The following is a 13,589-nucleotide window of genomic DNA, read 5'->3' as shown; positions in this document are numbered from 1 at the left end:
AGAGTGCGATGCCTCTGCGCGGAGCTCGGGGGCTGCCCCGGGTCCCTTCCTCGCCGCTGCCGCAGCCGCAGCCACCGCCACCGCCGGCGCCTCCGGCTCCGGCTAATTGCTGCTCCCGCTAAGGCGTCCTTGTGCTCGCTGCGCTGGCCACCGGCGCGAGCTGCATCCTCGTGCTTTCCGAATTTTGCTGCCTTCCAGCCTGACCCAGATTCCTCCGGGAAGCCCCTTTCTCACTTGTTTTCCAGCGTAGGATTTTTTTTTTTTTTTTTGCTTTTGGCAGTGAAGTACTTGAGAGCCACCTGGAGCCTCGAGCTTGGCTGACTTTTATTTTCTCCCCCTCTCACTCTCAGAAGGAGGGGAGGGCTGGGGGAGAAAGCAGAAGATGCTGAGAATAACCCCTCCAAAGCAGCAGACTATAAACTGGTCGGAGCGAGCACAGAAAAAGAAGACATAATTAGTTTCCTTTCCTCCTCTTCTGCCAGCTTCCACGGAGGTCTCTGCTTTAATGAATCACTGATTTTTCGCTTCCGTTGCCGAAGTAAAAAGTTCACACTTTGTCCCTCCCCGCCTTTTAAGCTCAGGGAGATTTATCGTCACCCTTAAAAGTCGCCTTTCTCGGCGCAAATGAAATTGGGGACCGAAATGACCGATCTGTAATTGCTAACATGAGTCGTTTACTGAAACACGCGTGCACTTCAAAGCGAACGCGCTTTATTGAGATTGCGAAGATTTAACCGCATAATTTGGCTGAATATTCTGCTGTTTTCTTTTCTGTGCAATTTCCTTTGCACTTTGCCATAAAGGGGCGTTTTCTTTTTTCTATCATCTTCAAATTTAATGTTTGAAGGGCTCTATTTTATAATATAACTGCACTACTACTCTCCTTCTCTCTCACTCACCACCTCGCAACTCCATCATTGCGATTAGAAACTTGCTCACAACCCAGGTATAGACAGAATCAAGTCCCTGGCCAGCAAGCCTTTGCCAAGAATTTAGAGGCACAAAGAAGGAAAAACTGTGATAATCCGTTTCAATCTGAGTAAGAGAAAGTTCCTAGAGCATCACTTCTTTAAGAATTCCTCTAAACTAGGGAAAGCTTGACAGGAAGGAGTTCCTAAAGATATATTGGTATGAAATATTTACGTTCTGGAAGGCAATTGGACATTCCTGTTACGTTGAAACATATGAAATTGCCAATATTTTATGCTTTTTGACCTATGAAAGTGGCAATTTCATATGGTTCAACCTAATATTTAGGCTGCTCTTCTAAGAGGGAGAATCACTTCAAGGTGAACTTGGGAGTTTGACCTCTGCAACTGTAATTTGGACGGAACTAATCAGAACAGCTTGTGTATATACAAGCCAGAATCCCTGTAACATACATTTGACCTCAATCTTCATTGTGAATAGGAGAAAATACAGAGAAATTAAAAATCTCGCTTTAGAGATGGGCATAAGGAATGATTGCCTGATTATGTATGTTTAGTGACCTGAAAAATGACTTTACATGCATCCTCTTACATTTTCCTGTGCAGTCAGAGCCTTTGGAATAGAACCATTTAATACTAGAATCAAGATTTTAATTGCATTATTTATAACCCATTGCAATGCTTATTCAAAAGATTTTGATAATATGGTGAATAGTACAGTAGATTTTTAAATTTAATATAATTAGCTCTAATTCTGTAGCTATTAACTGGAGAGTTAAGTAAATAAACAGCATACGTCAAACAGGTCTTGTTCTTTCATTAAAGCGTGAGTATTTAAAAATGAACTCACAGTGCTAATTTCAATTTTCTAGTTCAGAGTTTTATATCTGAGCTGACAAATGCCTGAAAGAGAGTATTGTGTTTCTAAGGGACTAGAGTTTCAGCCCAATTGTTCAGCAGAATCCAAAATGTTTGAATTGACAACTAGTTAAAACTACATGTTTTTTTTAATTGGGTTTGATGACACCGTACAATAAAGGTTCTGCCGTGAAAAGTTACAAAACAGAGGAAGTATTATTTTGAGGTTTTTTTACACTGGGTATCAACACTATTAGTGCCAGCTTGAGATCTTTTTAATTCTTTTTAAACTCACAATAGACACCCCCCCCAAGATGGGGGGTGTCTCTTTCTCTCTCTCTCTCCCCCTCTCTCTCTCACACACACAAACATACACACACATCTATCAACTTTCTGCTCCAATAGAAGAAACGATTCAGATCTTTAAGTTAGAAATTGTGTGTTTTTATTCTGTCTGAAATGGCGAAAAACACATCTTCAAAACTTCCATATTAAAATCTGGTTGCAGCAGGTGCAGTGTTTATAAGTTCTGGAGCCTTTTTGCTGCTCTTCTGTACAGTGTGATGACAGGAAGGGCATTTACAAAACAGCCCAGAGGAGAAGCTAACATAGCTTTTTAGATTATATCTCATTCTTCTTTTTCTTTTCTGTACAGCCTTTCTTTTCTAGCACAGTTGAACCCCTAAATACTCCACTGCTCTGCATTGTTAGGTCATCTCTTAGGTTAGCCCGAGAAAGCCTGAGAAAAGTTGCACAGGAAAGATGCACTATTTAACGGAATTCAATCTCTCCCAATAGATTTGAATCACTAACATAAATGTATGAATGTAGATTATATCTCTGTAATGAGGACTGAATCATTCTCAGTTACTTCAAAGGACTGAAACTCTACCTTCCTTTTTTAGCAGCAATAATCAGGTCTTAATGGGTTCCTTTATTAATTGTTTCTCTGCAACGACTGAAAAGGACAGTACAAGCTTCAGATTAGAGTGATATCTGCTAATTCTAAATGCTGTTTTTCTCTTTCTTCCAACCTCTGGAAGGCATGCTTTATTTCTATGCCCTAAACATATCCAGTAGTATTAGGCTAAATCTTTATTGGAGGAAATAGATGTGGCCTTTTGTTAAATGTGATGTCTTGAAAAATTATTGAGGCTTTTAAAAAGCAAGACCATGGCCGCAGCCATTGAAGAATCCTGAGAGGTGGCTATTTAACCACAGAGAAGCAGTTTTCATATGTACTTCCAGATCCCTCACTAGTTATTCTGTTTGAGCACTTTACATTTCAAGTATGCATTTCCTGGATTCTTTATGCTTGGCACTATCTGTGGTTCAGTTACAAGATGTGTGTTCTATTATGTGTGATGTTATTGGCAGTGTCACTAAGCTGCTTCAAATAATACTAAGTCAGGTCAAAAGTCAGTCAGGGTGGGCCGGCCCCATGGCTTGGCGGTTGGGTGAGCACGCTCCGCTGCTGGCGGCCCGGGTTCGGATCCCGGGTGCGCACCAACACACCGCTTCTCCAGCCATGCTGAGGCCGCGTCCCACGTACAGCAACTGGAAGGATGTGCAGCTATGACATACAACTGTCTACTGGGGCTTTGGGGGAAAAATAAATAAATAAATAAAATTATAAAAGTCAGTCAGGGTGTTCTACAAAATAGACATGTGCAGGCCTCATTTTTGAAGCCTGCAGCCCTTATGAGTATGTGTCCCAGCCCACTTTCCCTTCTGGATATGAAAGATGCCAGCTTTAAAGCATTGTTGGGGCTTGTGATCTTCCCAGATTGCAGGTAGACATGATGCTTATAGTCAGTGACAAATGGGGCAAAAAAAGTAGTGATATCTTATTGTTTTTTAACTAGGGGTTTCAAGTGAAAGGAAAAGAGGCCTTACCTCACAGAGAGTAATGCAATACTTTAAAGCCAGTGAGAATCTTAGCAATAATGAATCCATTTTATAGATGAATGAACTGATACCCAGGTCACTGAGTGGTAGAACAGAGTTTAGAAATCAGGTGCTAGACTGTAGGCCATTGTCCTAATTTTTTTGTAACACCTGTCCTGTCTGTTTTCTCTGTCCCCCTCCCTGCTCGTCTTCTGCTTATCATTGATCACTCACGACTCTAATATGTCTGAGATGCCAGGGTGGAAGTGATAAGAGAGGTTAGAAGGAAAACCCTTATGGAAAACCAATACATCCTTGCAGCGAGAGATTAGCCAGAGAAAAGTAATAAAATAGTTTAGTGCTGAATTATTATGTACCAGTTGATTAGCCAAATAAATATTGATATGTAGTTGGCAAAGGGGGCTATTTTACCAAAGCTTGTGAAATGAATGCAATTAGAAAGCAATGTATACCATGTATTTTCAGAATATTCAAGGATTTTTTTCTATATAATCTGAATCTATAAGTTCTCCTCCAAAAAATTTATGTCGTCTTCTAGAAAAGTAGATTTATAATTTGATTCTGCTTTCTGTATTCTAAAATTAAATTTACGTAAAGCGGTGTGATATTTCAAAGCATAGGTATTGGCTTAAACAAATTTTTTCTAAGTTTGAAACTAAGGCAAATTTTCTATTCTCTAGCTTTCAAACTGACTTAATGATCTATTATTGTGAAGGAAAAATGTCCAACATGGGGAAAAGGAAAAAAAATTCTATATAAGAATGTTTAAATCATACAATAAATCACCAAAAATTTCTGGAAACTGAACTCTGCATCTTGACACCAAATACAGCAAACCTATTTCCACAAAGCTGCTGTTGGTCTCCTCCCAGCTGATGGTAAACAGAACCTTCCCTTGACAAAGCTGTGAAGTCTCTGAAGAGTTCTGTTTGTTTTCTGTGCTCTCAGCTGTCCCTTTGTAGAGCTGTGCCTCCTTCCACTTCAAGCCCTCTACATTTCTTAGTCCTGTATCCTAAATCAAAATTTTAAACATTCTGATATCAGTCATTTGGTTGTGAATTAATTGGCAGGTCATAAAGTTTTCTTTAAAGTTGCAATGTCTTACAACAACAGATATTTATAGTGTGTTCCTTTCTTCATCCATTCCCTTAATTGGTTTTTATTCAACTAATGTTTATTAATACCTAATATGTGCCAGCTAGGCACTGTGCATGGTGCAGGATTTTGCCTATAAATAAGACAGAGCTCTCACCTTGTAAGGAGCATTAATGAACGAATAAATGAATGAATGAATGATTTGGGGCACCTTATTGTTAGTGATGGACAAAATAGGGTTATCTTAGGACTCAGAAGGCAAATGCAGAAATTTGGGAGGAGAAAGAAGAGCCCCTGAGATTTCCTTCTGGTTGTCCTACTCCCCACAAAAGAGCCGAAGGAAACAGTGATTTCTGTTCTCCGGCTTCATGAAGGATCAAGACTCGATCTTTTCCTGTTTTATGCCTCTGGCACAATCCCTCACAGTTTCTCCTACAGTCTGAGGATTTTCGCTGCATCCTTTCTGCCAACTCAACCTGACTTGCCCTCCTTTCCTTCTGCTCTCAGACTCCTGGATGCATATTTTATGCCTTCTAGTTTATCATTTTAATTCCTTCCCAGTAAGAGTTCCCTAATCCATCTGCTGTCTTGTGTGCCTCGTATTAAAACATACATATTATCAAATAAAATTTGGCCTGATAACCATTCTCCCTATTTGACAAATTGTGCCTCTGTTAAATAGACTTTGACAAAGAAGATTTATTATCTGTGAATTACTGTTGACAGAAATATTATTGTGTTAGAGGAATGCAATATTCTCAGTGCTGGCTTTTCTGGGATTGGTCCCCAGATCCACTTTCTGCCCTTCTCTGCTTAGCTCTATGCTGCCATCTGTGCATCACCAGTGTCACTTGGGCAGACGACTTGCAGTTGGTTTTGTCAGTGGAAGAACAGGATCTTCAGAGGATCAGGGCACAGAAGGAGAGAGAACTCTGGGTATTTCTTCCTCTCCTCCTCCTCTTTGTGTCAGTGTCACTTTCCTGGCTGTGGCTGTGTCCCTCCAGATCCCACTTCCTTCTGGGTGACCCCTCCTCCAGGGCTCCAGCTATCACCGGAGTCCCTGCAATATTTCCTCCACTCGCCCCTTAGGCTCAAGGAGTGCTAACAGTTCCTCTCTATTGCTGATCTGCCGTCATCATCTCTTGCTTGTTCCTTCACCTACCTACACCTCTGTAACTGGTAACTTTGTTTAAGTCTCTTCACCTGAATCAGTCGGGGTAAATCCTGTGTCCTAGTCAGGAACCGACTACGGTGCAGTATTCATCTCCTACAGTAAGTAACCAGTACATAATATAAATGGGTTTTGTATATATGCAAGATCACAAGAGAGTGCAATTTCGTATAAAGTGCATTGTAGATCATCCATCTAGTGCTTGCTCGATGTGCTATATTCTTTGAGCGGTACAAAAGATAATTATACATGGTGTTTGTCCTAAAAAAATACAGAATCTAGTATTGAGTTTTGATTGATTATTACAGAAGTTTGTTATTTAGTGAATGATTTTGAGGTCCAAAACCAAAGAGTAAAACATTTTGATTGCTAAATGTTCAATAAAATACATTTACATAAATGACTTTAGAAAAAGAATTCAAGAAAGTAGAAATTGTGTTCATAAATGACATGCTTTTGTGGAAAGCTGGAGCAAAAGCTCTATATTAAAATTAGCTTGCTTAGGAGGCTGGCCCAGTGGCGTAGTGGTTAAGTTTGTGTGCTCTGCTTGGGTGACCTGGGCTTCACAGGTTCAGATCCCGGTTGTGGACCTATGCACCACTCATCAAGCCGTGCTGTGGCAGAATCCCATATACAGTATAGAGGAGGATTGACACAGATGTTAGCTCAGGGACAATCTTCCTCAGCAAAAAGAGGAAGATTGGCAACAGACATTAGCTTGGGACCAATCTTCCTCACCAAAAAAAAAAAAAAGCTTGTTTCTTTTCAGTTTACTATGAAAAATTTAAATGTTTCCTAATGTAAATCTTTACTAACCTTTAAAATAATTAAATTTTTGTGAGTAAATTTGTTATACTGACCTTTGCTTATAATTTAGCATAGAAAGGAAGGAGGGAAATTAATAGTATTATTTTCTAGCCTATTTTGTTTTTACCTAAAGACAATTCTTTAGAAATAGAGATGCAGGCAGCCTTGAATTGTACAGTTAGGCATAAAAACCGGGTATAGTATCACAACTCCCAAGATGAAATACATATACAGATAATTTTGCGGGTTGATCACTGTCCAGACAATTCCACAAATTTCCCAGACAGATAACTTCTGACAGAGATCAATATAGCCTAGACTTTATGGAACTCAGATCAAAGGTTTCTCTTTTATCCTCTCACCTTATCACCCTGAACAATGATAAAATTTCGAACTTTTATAGCCGGAAGAGACTTGAACTTTGTTAGTCCTACTGCCCTTACTTTACAGGTGGAAAAAAAAAGAAGAAGAAGAAGAAAAAGGCCTGAGAAGGTGAAGCAAGCTGTCCAGGATGATCGGACTAGTAGTGATAAGCTACTACGTAAGCCCTAAACTAGCAAATGGCAGGAATTTCAGACTTCACATACTTAAAGGATGTAATATACTTTCAAGAACAACGGTGGCCCCTGCTGAGGCTGTGGGACAGGAGGGGAGAAAAAGAACATTTCAGAATCTCCAGGGCGTTTTGCATGTTGTTTGGAAAATTCTCAGGGTTTATTCCAATGTGTGCATTTAGAAGAGCATGTCCTTGTGGTTGAGAACATACTAGGCTATCCCTAAATTAGGAGAACATCTCAAGAAATCACTTAAATCCTAGCTGAGGGATGAGGAGACTGCTCTCAGGATAACAGTTCAAAAATGCATCATTATAAAATTTTTAATTTCTGCAAGAATCTATAATGGCCCCTTCTTGCTGCATTCTGGCTTTCATATTCCTATTTCAGTTATCAGTGAAGGCCTGGATATTTTGGTTTGTTATATATAAATTTTATAGGCAGAGGGAGAAAGGACTTAGAAATATCTCTTTGGCTAAATTGTGAGAAAGAAATACGGTTTTGCCTTTAACCAAAGTCATGCTCGTTTGTGGGTAGATTAGGTTGTATTCTTCCTACTTTATAGCACTAGCAACATCATAGCAATATTTTCTGGATTTTTTTATTTAGCTGGTATTGTTTTTACTGTTTTAGCTATATTTGCTGTGGTTAAAAATAGAGAAATATATATGAGAAACAATTTAATCTCGTATTTTGTGCAACTAGAAACTTAATTGTGGCAAGTCACTTTACTCATTCTCACATTTCTGTCACAAGCACACACACATCCCTCACCTCTGCAGGCACCTCTTGCTACACATCTAGTTTTGTTTTGGATTATTAAAAAATAAAGCCTGTCAGATCCTTTGGAATTGATTGAAAAACATTTTTTTTATATCCAAAGCATGTATTAGGGAGATGGCCAAGAGCTTAAAGTGGCCCATTTTCATTATATTTTTTCCAGTTTTATTGAGAAATAATTGACATGCTTTACTGTATAACTTTAAGGTGTACAGCACGATGGCTTGATTTACATATATTGTTAAATGATTGCCTCAACAGGTTTAGTTAACACCCATCATCTCATAGAGATACAATAAAAAGAGAAGAAAAGAAAAATCTCTCCTTGTGATGAGAACTCTCAGGATCTACCCTCTTAACAACTTTCCTGTATATCACACAGCAGGGTTAACCATAGTCATCATGTTGTACATTACATCCCTAGTACTTATTTTATCTTGTAACTGGAAGCTCGTACCTTTTGACCACCTTCCTCCAAGTATGTAAACAGCTTTTGCGCTAGTTCAATATTTACTTATAACAGATTAATGTTATTTATATGAATTAGTGCTGGATTCTGTCTGCTTTAGAGGTCAACTTCTAGACTGATAGAAAAAACCCTAGTAAAAGAATTGCTCAGTAGACCAGGGAAAGTAGCCGGTTGTAATTGGAAGGCAACTATGAATATTTGATTTATCAAAGAAATTCAAGTGTTACATGAATAGACATGTGAGTTCTTTGTCATCGACAAACAAGATAGAGGAGGAAGTGGAAAAGAGTATTGACCGTGGATGTATACGTTGAAGTCCAAGAAGGTGAAGTAACCTGCTCAAATGGCAGAGCCAGGACTCACTCTCATCTTCCGACACAATCCTGTTGAATGGAAAAGTGCTGAGTACCTAGACCGAGCACTTTGAACCTCAGAAATGCCAGTTGGCAAAATTTGAGGGTATCTGTGTTGGAAGGATCTAGGGGTAAGGACAGTGGTACATCTGCATTGATGTCTATCTGTATTTTTCTTTTTCAGGTGCCTGAATTTATTATTTCTTCCAGAAAGTTCTGGGTTCTGAATGCATACTCAAATACAATCATGTTCTCTGCTTTATTCCTTTGCTAAATGCAGACATTTGTTCTGCACAACTGCCTCTTCTGTTTGATTACTGATACTACAACAGTAACAGCCAAGAGAGCCTTTTTCCCTAACTTGGGGGCTGTGCTCTGTGTCAAGTTACCCTTCTCCTTCTTTCCTTTGGGGCAGAGACCTGACTCCTGAGCTAGTTTTATGCCAAAATGAAAAATAATTTGGGTATTTTGCTTAGAAACGTAAGGCTGGATGGCTGCACATAGATTCTACACAATTAGTGGAGAAAAAACTTTTCAAGCTACTTGAGGACATTCCCAGTGAGCATTTGGAGCTTCGTTCCTTGCGGAGTCTTAATAGAAGATCCCAATCTGACCACTAAAGACCTGAGGCATGATGCCAAATCATTTTTTTAGAGAACAAAGTGGGCAGTGAGGAAAAAAATCCCTATTTACTCATTACTTAAGAGTTAGACTTTAGGTAACAATCTCTGCTGTCATTTTCAATTCTGTTTTCGTATTTTGAGTTTGTCAGTTGAATTTTTGTTAATGCATTTTTAAATTAAGTAAAATTTTAAATTAGAACAAACATGGTAAACCTAAGGACAAGATCTCCCATTATCAAAGTCCAAAATAAAATTGTACATGAGGTTAAAAAAAATTATAACTAAGGAAAGCCAGGGGGAAAAAGTGACTAGTTTATGTTTTAGTAAATAAGCAAGGGAAATGAAATACAGACAGCAAAGAAGCCACATATTTGGTAAAGATAGAAACCTCAGATTTTTTTTTTTTAAATAAAGCAAATTCCAGATTTAGCAATGTAAAGTATAATTAGTTTTGGTACTTAGGAATGTTTTATTGATAAACACCACCCTTTTAGGCCTACTGAAAATACACAAGGCTGTATCCACATGACAGCAGATAAATGTTTTAGGAAGAAATTAATTGTTGTATAAAGTTTTGGGAGCCAGTTGCATTTACATCATTTTTTGTCTTAAAAACATTTGCTTCTGTCATTTGGAGGAAATCCTTTTTTTCCTGTTTGAATTGTCTTTATTACCAAGTGAATTTTCCAAAGCCAGCCCACTGAGTGACTGTTAAGGAAAATCGGAAATTTGTGGCTGACACTATGTTGGTAGATGAGAAAGAGAAAGCTCTATATCCCTCAATTTCCATGAGGAAAGGGGAGAAGCTGGAACTAAATTACAATTGAGAAGGGATGAGGGGAAGGTGAAATATTTTGTCACACAAGCTGTTTTCTACTAGGGCCCAGTGAAGGGGGATGGAGAGAGCAGCTCCCCTGGCGTGCCAATGGAAGGGGCTCTGATCCAGATCCCTGCCTTTCATCAAAGCAGCTGCAAGACTAAGAGCCTGAGCCCCAGCACTTTCCTCTTTGGTGGAGAGGAGTGGGTGAGGCACTATTCTCACTTCTAAGAGTGTGTGAATTGCCCGTGGAAGGGGCTGGAAGCGTGGGTAGGAGGATCCTGACAGAAGGGAGTGGTTGCTCCTCTGATGCACATTTTCCCAAAGTGATACCATTTTAAGACCCGTTACATAAATCACCACTATTTTCTCATAATGTTTTATTTTCAGCACTATTATATAGATATTATTAAAGTTAGTAAAAGTAACATGCTTTTGTTTGGGAGGGAGGAAATCTTTAAACAGTAGATTTTAATGATTTTTCATTTAAAAAGGTCTTAAAATTTATAGAATGGGAAGATAATGTGTTTTAAATTGGGCAATACTTTGAAACTCAAACCAGTCTTTGCCTCAGCAGATGTTGTGCGTGTTCTGTGCTGCTGAATATTATTCTGGATTTATTTTCTGACAAATGTGTATTTATGGAACTGTGTCTTATAGGACAATATATAATTTCTCAGCTTTCACTTTTGAGACCTCTATATTGCTAGAGAATTCTGAGTCTATCCAGGATGCAAGTGAGATGCAAAATGACAAATGCTTGATAACCTGTGTTTTAATTATCTCCACTAATAGTATCTTCTACAATGTTCATGTGGGGAGAAAAGAATAATTCAGAATATTTTTCAGGCTTATATAGTTTGTAATGATTACATTTTCAAGTGAATAGGAAAAGAAGGAAGAACACTAAACCTGGAAGTTAGGAAACCTAGATGATATTTTTGGTTCTGACACTAATAGGGCTAATATTTAGGCAAAGGGATAGATTCCTTTTACTGTAAAATTCTCTAACCTATGAGACCCAGAATAATGAAAGATGTATTTTACTAGCATTGCACTATGGCAATAATAAAAACAGATGGTGTTTAACATTGAAAGCCTGATCTTATCACTTGAATTATTTCATAGAATCGTGGAATGAAAGAACTGAAAGGTCCATCTAATACTAAACTCTATTTTCATTTTTTCTCCCTACGGTTGCAACTGAGGCAACTATGGTCCACATAGGAAAAATTGTTTGCCCAGGATTATTCAGCTAATTAGTAACAGAACCTGTAGAAGCTGTGTGCCCCACCTTTCCAATATTCTTTTCACTAACCAATCCTTTACAGCAAACAGAATGTAAAGTTGTTGTTACTGTTAGAAAGTAAGTAATAGAGTGAGCAATATAGACTAAATGCAAATATGGATAAAGGAAACTCTGACTAAATAGATTTTTAAAAAATTTTATGCAGGTTTCTATAAAAAGACTTTAGGATAAATCTAGGTACTTAGGATAGGAAAAGGTTGGAAGTCAAGTCCACAGTACTTGACTAAGAAGAGATATCAAGAGACAATCCTGATGGGATGAGACCATTTGTTGGATTATTTATTGATATTTGTAGTATTTGAGAGTCCTCAGTGACACTGGAATGATGGAAAGTTGGAAGGTCTCAGCCAACAAGAATTAATTGATGAGAAACTATCAAAAAACTACACGAATGAGCAGAAAAATGATATAATCTTTCACCAGGTAATTTCTAGGAGTTTATCCCAAGGCAATGTTCCTTGGGGTTCCTTCCTTTTGTGTGGAAAGATGACTTAATTTTCAATATCAATCTCACTCTTGAACTAACTGAATTCAGCCCTGCCTATTTTGATCCTGTACTCCTCTAGGAATATGTCTTTAGATAGAGAAGTTTGCTTTTATCATCACCTGGTGTTTCTCATTTTTAATACACTTTATTTGCTTTTTTTTTTTTAAACTTACCATAGACTTTTCAGAAAATTTTGTCTAATGATTTCCCTTTGTCCATATATTTTCTCAATATGATTGTATACTACTCTATATACTGCCCCATAGAAGGCTCTCCTTGTTCCTTGTATAGCCATGCTTAGGGTGTCCACTCCTTAAATTCTTAACCAGCACTCATCTCACTCCACTTTAGTGGCTCTGCAGTTAGATGGAAATAAAGCTAATTTTTACTTCATGGATTACCCAGTCCTATTTTGTAAAAGTATCTAGTAATTAATTTTTACAGCACCACATTGCATAATTCTGAGGGCCCATTATTTCTGTGTTAGTCTATGTGAAAAGTGTCTCCTGGTATTTTGCAATGCAGAGATTTATGTAGTAGACACTATTGGCTGCCTGTGTAAGAACTATGACCAGCCTTTCCCTTTGTGACAGAGTCTCTAATTTATTTGGTGAACCCACCCTCCTCCTCAAGGCCATATAATTCACTGAACCAAGCATAATATACCATTGTTTTTGCTAGTGATTGTTTTTAGGATTGTTTTTAGAACTATGTGACATAGTTCTGGCATAAGGGAAGGCTTCTGGCAACCTTACTGATAAACGAAAAGAGGTGTTTCTTTTCTTATGCCAGCCATTGTCATATGTAGATGTAGTCCCTGGAACTGCTGCAGAGTTTGTGTGGGAGGAGCAAGATACAGTCAGCAACCGTGTGGGATGACTGCATCTCTGATGGAAAATCGCAGGCTTTCTGGTCTGAAACACCAAAATGCCCATCTGATGAGCTTGACCATTGGAAAGTTAGGGACAATTCTGGAAAGCAGAGAGCCAGAGAATGGGGGCTCCAGTTTTTCTGTATAAGCTCTGCATAATTATCTGGCTAACCACTGAAACATGCATGTATGCAACAGATCCTAGGTAAAAATAAAATAACTGAGCTGAGATTTGAGCTACTGAAGAATTTTTACTTTGAATCCAATCAAATTAACCAGTCAGAAGAATGTAACAGAATCCACAGCACATCATTCACAATGTCCAGTGTATAACCCAAATTCACTCAACCTGTGAAGGATCAGGAAAATGTGACCCTTTCACAAAAGAAAGGTTAATCAGCAGATACTAAGATGACCCAAATGTTGGAATTAGCATAGAAGGATTTTTAAGGAGTTGTACTCAATGAGGTAAATTAAGGTAAAGAAAAATATGCTCACATGACTAAAAAGGTAAGAAGTCTAAGCAGAGAGAGAAAAGACATTCAAAAGAGGGGTCTT

The sequence above is a fragment of the Diceros bicornis genome, chromosome 20 (assembly GCF_020826845.1).
Source record: "Diceros bicornis minor isolate mBicDic1 chromosome 20, mDicBic1.mat.cur, whole genome shotgun sequence".
Classification (NCBI taxonomy): domain Eukaryota; kingdom Metazoa; phylum Chordata; class Mammalia; order Perissodactyla; family Rhinocerotidae; genus Diceros; species Diceros bicornis.
This window is presented reverse-complemented; position numbering follows the sequence as displayed.